This window comes from Salvelinus alpinus, chromosome 6 (assembly GCF_045679555.1).
Source record: "Salvelinus alpinus chromosome 6, SLU_Salpinus.1, whole genome shotgun sequence".
Taxonomy (NCBI): Eukaryota; Metazoa; Chordata; class Actinopteri; order Salmoniformes; family Salmonidae; genus Salvelinus; species Salvelinus alpinus.
This window is the reverse complement of record NC_092091.1, coordinates 61,179,540-61,185,987: the sequence shown is the minus strand read 5'-3', so window position 1 is coordinate 61,185,987 and position 6,448 is coordinate 61,179,540.

The following is a 6,448-nucleotide window of genomic DNA, read 5'->3' as shown; positions in this document are numbered from 1 at the left end:
TCTTCAATGGCTGTGCGATGTTGCTGGATATTGGCGGGAACTGGAACACGCTGACATACGCGTTGATCCAGAGCATCCCAAACATGCTCAATGGGCAACATGTCTGGTGAGTATGCAGGCCATGGAAGAACTGGGACATTTTCAGTTTCCAGGAAATGTGTACAGATCCTTGCGACATGAGGTCATTGCATTATACTGAAACATGCAGTGATGGTGACGGATGAATAGCATGACAATGGGCCTCAGGATCTCGTCGCGTTCAAATTGCCATAGATAAAATGCAATTGTGTTTGTTGTCTGTAGCTTATGCCTGCCCATAACATAACCCCACCGCCACCATGGGGGCACCCACACGACGCTGTCGGCCATCTGCTCGGGACAGTTGAAACCGGGATTCATCTGAAGAGTACAGTTTCCAGCGTGCCAGTGTTCATCGAAGGTGAGTATTTGCCCACTGAAGTCGGTTACGATGCCAAACTGCAGTCAGGTCAAGACCCTGGTGAGGACAACAAGCACACAGATGAGCTTCCCTGAGATCGTTTCTGACAGTTTGTGCAGCAATTCTTTGGTTGTGCAAACCCACAGTTTCATCAGCTGTCCGGATAACTGGTCTCAGACAATCCCGCAGGTGAAGAAGCCGGATGTGGAGGTCCTGGGCTGGAGTGGTTACACGTGGTCTGTGGTTGTGAGGCCGGTTGGATGTACTGCCAAATTCTCTAAAACGACATTGGAGGTGGCTTATGGCAGACAAATTAACATAAAATTATCTGGCAACAGCTCTGGTGGACATTCCTGCAGTCAGCATGCTAATTGTATGCTCCCTCAAAACTTGAGACTTCTGTGGCATTGTGTTGTGTGACAAAACTGCACATTTTAGAGTGCTTTTTTATTGTCCCCAGCGTAAGGTGCACCTGTGTAATGATGATGCTGTTTCATCAGCTTCTTGATACGCCACACCTGTCCGGTGGATGGATTATCTTGGCAAAGGAGAAATGCTCACTAATGCGGATGTAAACATTTGTGCACAACATTTTAGAGAAATACGTTTTTTGTGCATATGGAAAATTTCCAGGATATTTTATTTCAGCATAAAACACGGGACCAACATTTTACATGTTGCGTTTATATTTTTGATCAGTGTACATCACATCAGTAGGTTAAATATTCAACTGACCTCGTTCTAGCCTTGGTACTGCCTCTCCGAAAACAGTTTACACAAGTCTGTTTCAAATGACAAGTTAACAAAGAGTTAATGAGGGGTATGTGGTTAATTACCCTTTTACCCCAAGACATTTCACATTATAACTATGTCAGCTAAACAGTGTTTTCCAGATATTCCTTGCGTACATCTGAAGACACACTGCTATGATTTCTCCCCGTTGTGGACACTCATATCGGATAAGGTGACTCAGGAAGTAGAAACTCTTCTAACACAGTTTACGCTCATGAGGAAGAAGGATAACAACAGGTCAGAGGTAACATGTCATGGTAGACCTACCAATTAGTTATTATTTTTACTGATATCAAGTTTGTTTATGAATTATTAGGGGATTGAAACTCGCAATTCTGTTACCAAATTGGTAACGGAATTACTGCGATTGACTTAGCGACAATGGGAAATGATAGTTGTCACAAACCACAGTTGGGTCACCTGCTATTGTCCTTCCTTCCACTGGCATACTGTTATGTTCAGATCATCTTTCTGTTATCTGGTGGTTAAAGCAAAACAATCTGGACAACCCCTCACACTCCCTCTCTCTCTGCCTCTCTCTCCAGTTAATGTCTCCTCTCCTGTCTCCTACCACCTACCCTCTTTCCAGTTACTGTGACAAGCATCCTCACTCACTGAGCACTGACCGACACCGTACGTCCATGGTAGGGCTCAGTTTTTTCCACAAGCACATGGAGTAGCCAGCTAAATAGAAAAAGTAGCCAGTCAGGATCCCCCTGGCTAAGAACTTTTTGCCAAACAAGCTCTATTTTGGAGGCCTCTGGTACATTCTATTGGCATCCGAAATACACAGCAAAATGATTGAATACGTTACTGAGTTTATCTACCAGATTGAAAAAAAATATGTTGTGTATTGTGTTATAAATTACTGAAAATGTATGAATTCAGTGTATTGTTAGTTGTTTTGGATATTGTCTAGGCCTGTATGATCCGGACTGTTTTCTAAGTAAGAGAACATTACACACTTTTTTTTTTACATTTAACCTGTCTTCTCGAAGATAAAGTATTTTACTGCAAGATATGAATTGCTTTGGTACTGTAGTTTAACTGACACCTGGCCCAGAAAGACCATTTTCATACACGGCCACAGAGAAGTCCGATTAGAAAATCCCTAATTCCGTCTTCAGTCAGCTGTTCGTTCCACACCAAAAAAAATAACTGTTATTTTATAGCAGTTATTTTCGAATAAGGCTGTAACGTAACAAAATGTAGGAAAAGTTCAGCCCAAAGAGTTCAATCTTGGTTACATCAGACCAGAGAATCTTGTTTCTCATGGCCTGAGAGTCCTTTAGGGGCCGTTTGGCAAACTCCAAGCGGGCTGTCATGTGCCTTTTACTGAGGAGTGGCTTCCGTCTGGCCACTCTACAATAAAGACCTGATTGGTGGAATGCTGCAGAGATGGTTGTCCTTCTGGAAGTTTCTCCCATCTCCACAGAGGAACTCTGGAGCTCTGTCAGAGTGACCATCGGGTTCTTGGTCACCTCCCTGACCAAGGCACTTCTCCCCCGATTGCTCAGTTTGGCCGGGTGCCAGCTCTAGGAAGAGTCTTGGTGGTTCCAAACTTATTCCATTTAAGAATGATGGAAGTCACTGTATTCATGAGGACCTTCAATGCTGCAGATATTTTTTGGTACCCTTCCCCAGATCTGTGCCTCTGCAAAATCCTGTCTCGGAGCTCTAAGGACAATTCCTTCAACCTCATGGCTTGGGTTTTTGCTCTGACATGCACTGTCAACTGTGGGACCTTATATATATATATATAGACAGGTGTGTGCCTTTCCAAATCATGTCCAATAAATTGAATTTACCACAGGTGGACTCCAATCAAGTTGTAGAAACATCTCAAGGATGATCAATGGAAACAGGATTCACCTGAGCTCAATTTCGAGTATCATAGCAAAAGGGATGAATACTTATCTAAATAAGGTATACATATGCAAAAATCTCAAAAAACCTGTTTTTGCTTTGTCATTATTGGGTATTGTGTGTAGATTGACGAGGGGGAAAATTATTGAATCCATTTTAGAATAAGGCTGTAATGTAACAAAATGTGGAAAAGGTCTGAATGCACTGTAAAAGGCCATTTTAAAATGTGCAGTTTTGTCACACAACACAATGTCTGTAATAAAGCGCTTTTGTGGATAAAAACTCATTCTGATTGGCTAGGCCTGGTAGTGGGTGGGCCTATGCCCTCCTAAGCCCACCCATGGCTGCACTCCTGCCCATTCATGTGAAATCCATAGATTAGGGTCTAATGAATTTACTTAAATTTACTTATTTCATTATATGAACTGTAACTCAATAAAACGTTGAAATTGTTCCGTTTATATTTTTGTTCAGTATAGTTAGCATTGGCTTGTGAATTTACCTCCAACTTCCTGCATACTGGATGTAGAGATGTAAAAATGGTATCCACGAGTTCATCTGACTCTGGGGAAGTGGATAAAGGGATCCATTGCCAGAATCCCGAACTATTCCTTTAATGGTTTGATATTTATAAGGCATGGTCCCACACTTAACACAAAATTAGTCAAGACCCGGGCCCTTATCCACAAAGCGTCTAAGAGTAGAATGCTGTTCATCGATTACAGCTCAGCATTTAACACCATAGTGCCCTCCAAACTCGTCATTAAGCTCGAGACCCTGGGTCTTGACCCCGCCCTGTGCAACTGGGTCCTGGACTTTCTGACGGGCCGCCCCCAGGTGGTGAGGGTAGGAATTAACATCTCCACCCCGTTGATCCTCAACACTGGGACCCCATAAGGGTGCGTTCTCAGCCCTCTCCTGTACTCCCTGTTCACCCATGACTGCGTGGCCATGCGCGCCTCCGACTCAATCATCAAGTTTGCAGACGACACTACAGTGGTAGGCTTGATTACCAACAACGACGAGACGGCCTACAGGGAGGAGGTGAGGGCCCTCGGAGTGTGGTGTCAGGAAAATAAACTCACACTCAACGTCAACAAAACAAAGAAGATGATCGTGGACTTCAGGAAACAGCAGAGGGAGCACCCACCTATCCACATCGACGGGACAGTAGTGGAGAAGCTGGAAAGTTTTAAGTTCCTCGGCGTACACATAACGAACAAACTGAAATGGTCCACCCACACAAACAGCGTGGTGAAGAAGGCGCAATAGCACCTCTTCAACCTCAGGAGGCTGAAGAAATTTGGCTTGTCACCAAAAACACTCACAAACTTTTACAGATGCACAATGGAGAGCATCCTGTCGGGCTGTATCACCGCCTGTTACGGCAACTGCTCCGCCCACAACTGCAAGGTTCTCCAGAGGGTAGTGCGGTCTGCACAACGCATCACCAGGGGCAAACTACCTGCCCTCCAGGACACCTACAGCACCTGATGTCACAGTAAGGCCAAAAAGATCAACAACCACCCGAGCCACTGCCTGTTCCCCCCCGCTATCATCCAGAAGGCGAGGTCAGTACAGGTGCATCAAAGCTGGGACCGAGAGACTGAAAAACAGCTTCTATCTCAAGGCCATCAGACTGTTAAACAGCCATCACTAACATTGAGTGGCTGCTGCCAACATACTGACTCAATCTCTAGCCACTTTAATAATTAAAAACGGGATGTAATAAATGTATCACTAGTCACTTTAAACAATGCCACTTGATATAATGTTTACATACCCTACATTACTCATCTCATTTGTATATACTGTACTCTATACCATCTACTGCATCTTGCCTATGGCGTTCAGCCCTCGCTCATCCATATATTTATATGTACATATTCTTAATCATTCCTTTACACTTGTGTGTATAAGGTAGTTGTTTTGAAATTGTTCGATTGCTTGTTAGGTATTACTGCACGGTCAGAACTACAAGCACAAGCATTTCGCTACACTCGCATTAACATCTGCTAACCATGTGTATGTGACCAATAAAATTTGATTTAGGATCTTTACATATAATCTTTATTCATTTTGATCTAAAAGGCCAAACTGATCCTAGATCAGCACTCCTACTCTGAGAGGCTTTGTGGATACGAGCCCTGACCTAATACCATTCAGACAGTAGTTTACAGTTGGCTCACCTCAGTGAGACTGTGTGAGGTCCTGTGCTGCTCAGCTGGTTACTCTGTGGGTTCAGGAGGAGGTGTAGTCTGGTTGTCCTCCATGACCATGTTCCCCTCAGGGTTCCCCAGACCCTCCTCCTTCACCAGAAGCACAGGTGGAAGACACAGGTGATAGACATACACTGAGTTTACAAAACATTAAGAACACCTGCTCTTTCCATGACAGACTGACCAGGTGAATCCAGGTGAAAGCTATGATCCCTTATTGATGTCACTTGTTAAATCCACTTCAATCAGTGTAGATGAAGGGGAGGAGACAGGTTAAAGAAGGATTTTCAAGCCTTGAGACATGTATTGTGTATGTTTGCCATTCAGAGTGTGAATGAGCAAGACAAAATACTTAAGTGCCTTTGAACGGAGTATGGTAGTAGGTGCCAGGCACACCGGTTTGTCTCAAGAACTGCAACGCTGCTGGGTTTTTCACACTCATCAGTTTCCTGTGTGTATCAAGAAGTGTCTACAACCCAAAGGACATCCACCCAACTTGACACAAATGAGGGAAGCATTGGAGTCGACATGGGCCAGCATCCCTGTGGAACGCTTTTAACACCTTGTAGAGTCCATGCCCCGACAAATTGAGGCTGTTCTGAGGGCAAAAGGGGGGGTGCAACTCAATATTAGGAAGTTGTTTTAATGTTTGGTATACTCAGAATTACTCATTGCCCAGTGACATGAGCCTACAAGACAAGCTAAAGTACTTCTATGCTCACTTTGAGGCAAGTAACACTGTAACATGCATGAGAGCATCAATCTCTATTGCACTCCACACTGCCCTTTCCCACCTGAACAAAAGGAACATCTATGTGAGAATGCTATTCATTGACTACAGCTCAGCGTTCAACACCATAGTACCCTCAAAGCTCATCACTAAGCTAAGGACCCTGGGACTAAACACCTCCTTCTGTAACTGGATCCTGGACTTCCTGACGGGCCGCCCCCAGGCCCCAGGTGGTAAGGGTAGGTAACAACACATCCGCCACACTGATCCTCAACACGGGGGCCACTCAGGGGTGCGTGCTCAGTCCCCTCCTGTACTCCCTGTTCACTCATGACTGCACGGCCAGGCACGACTCCAACACAATCATAGTACGTTTGCTGATGACACAACAGTGAGACAGCC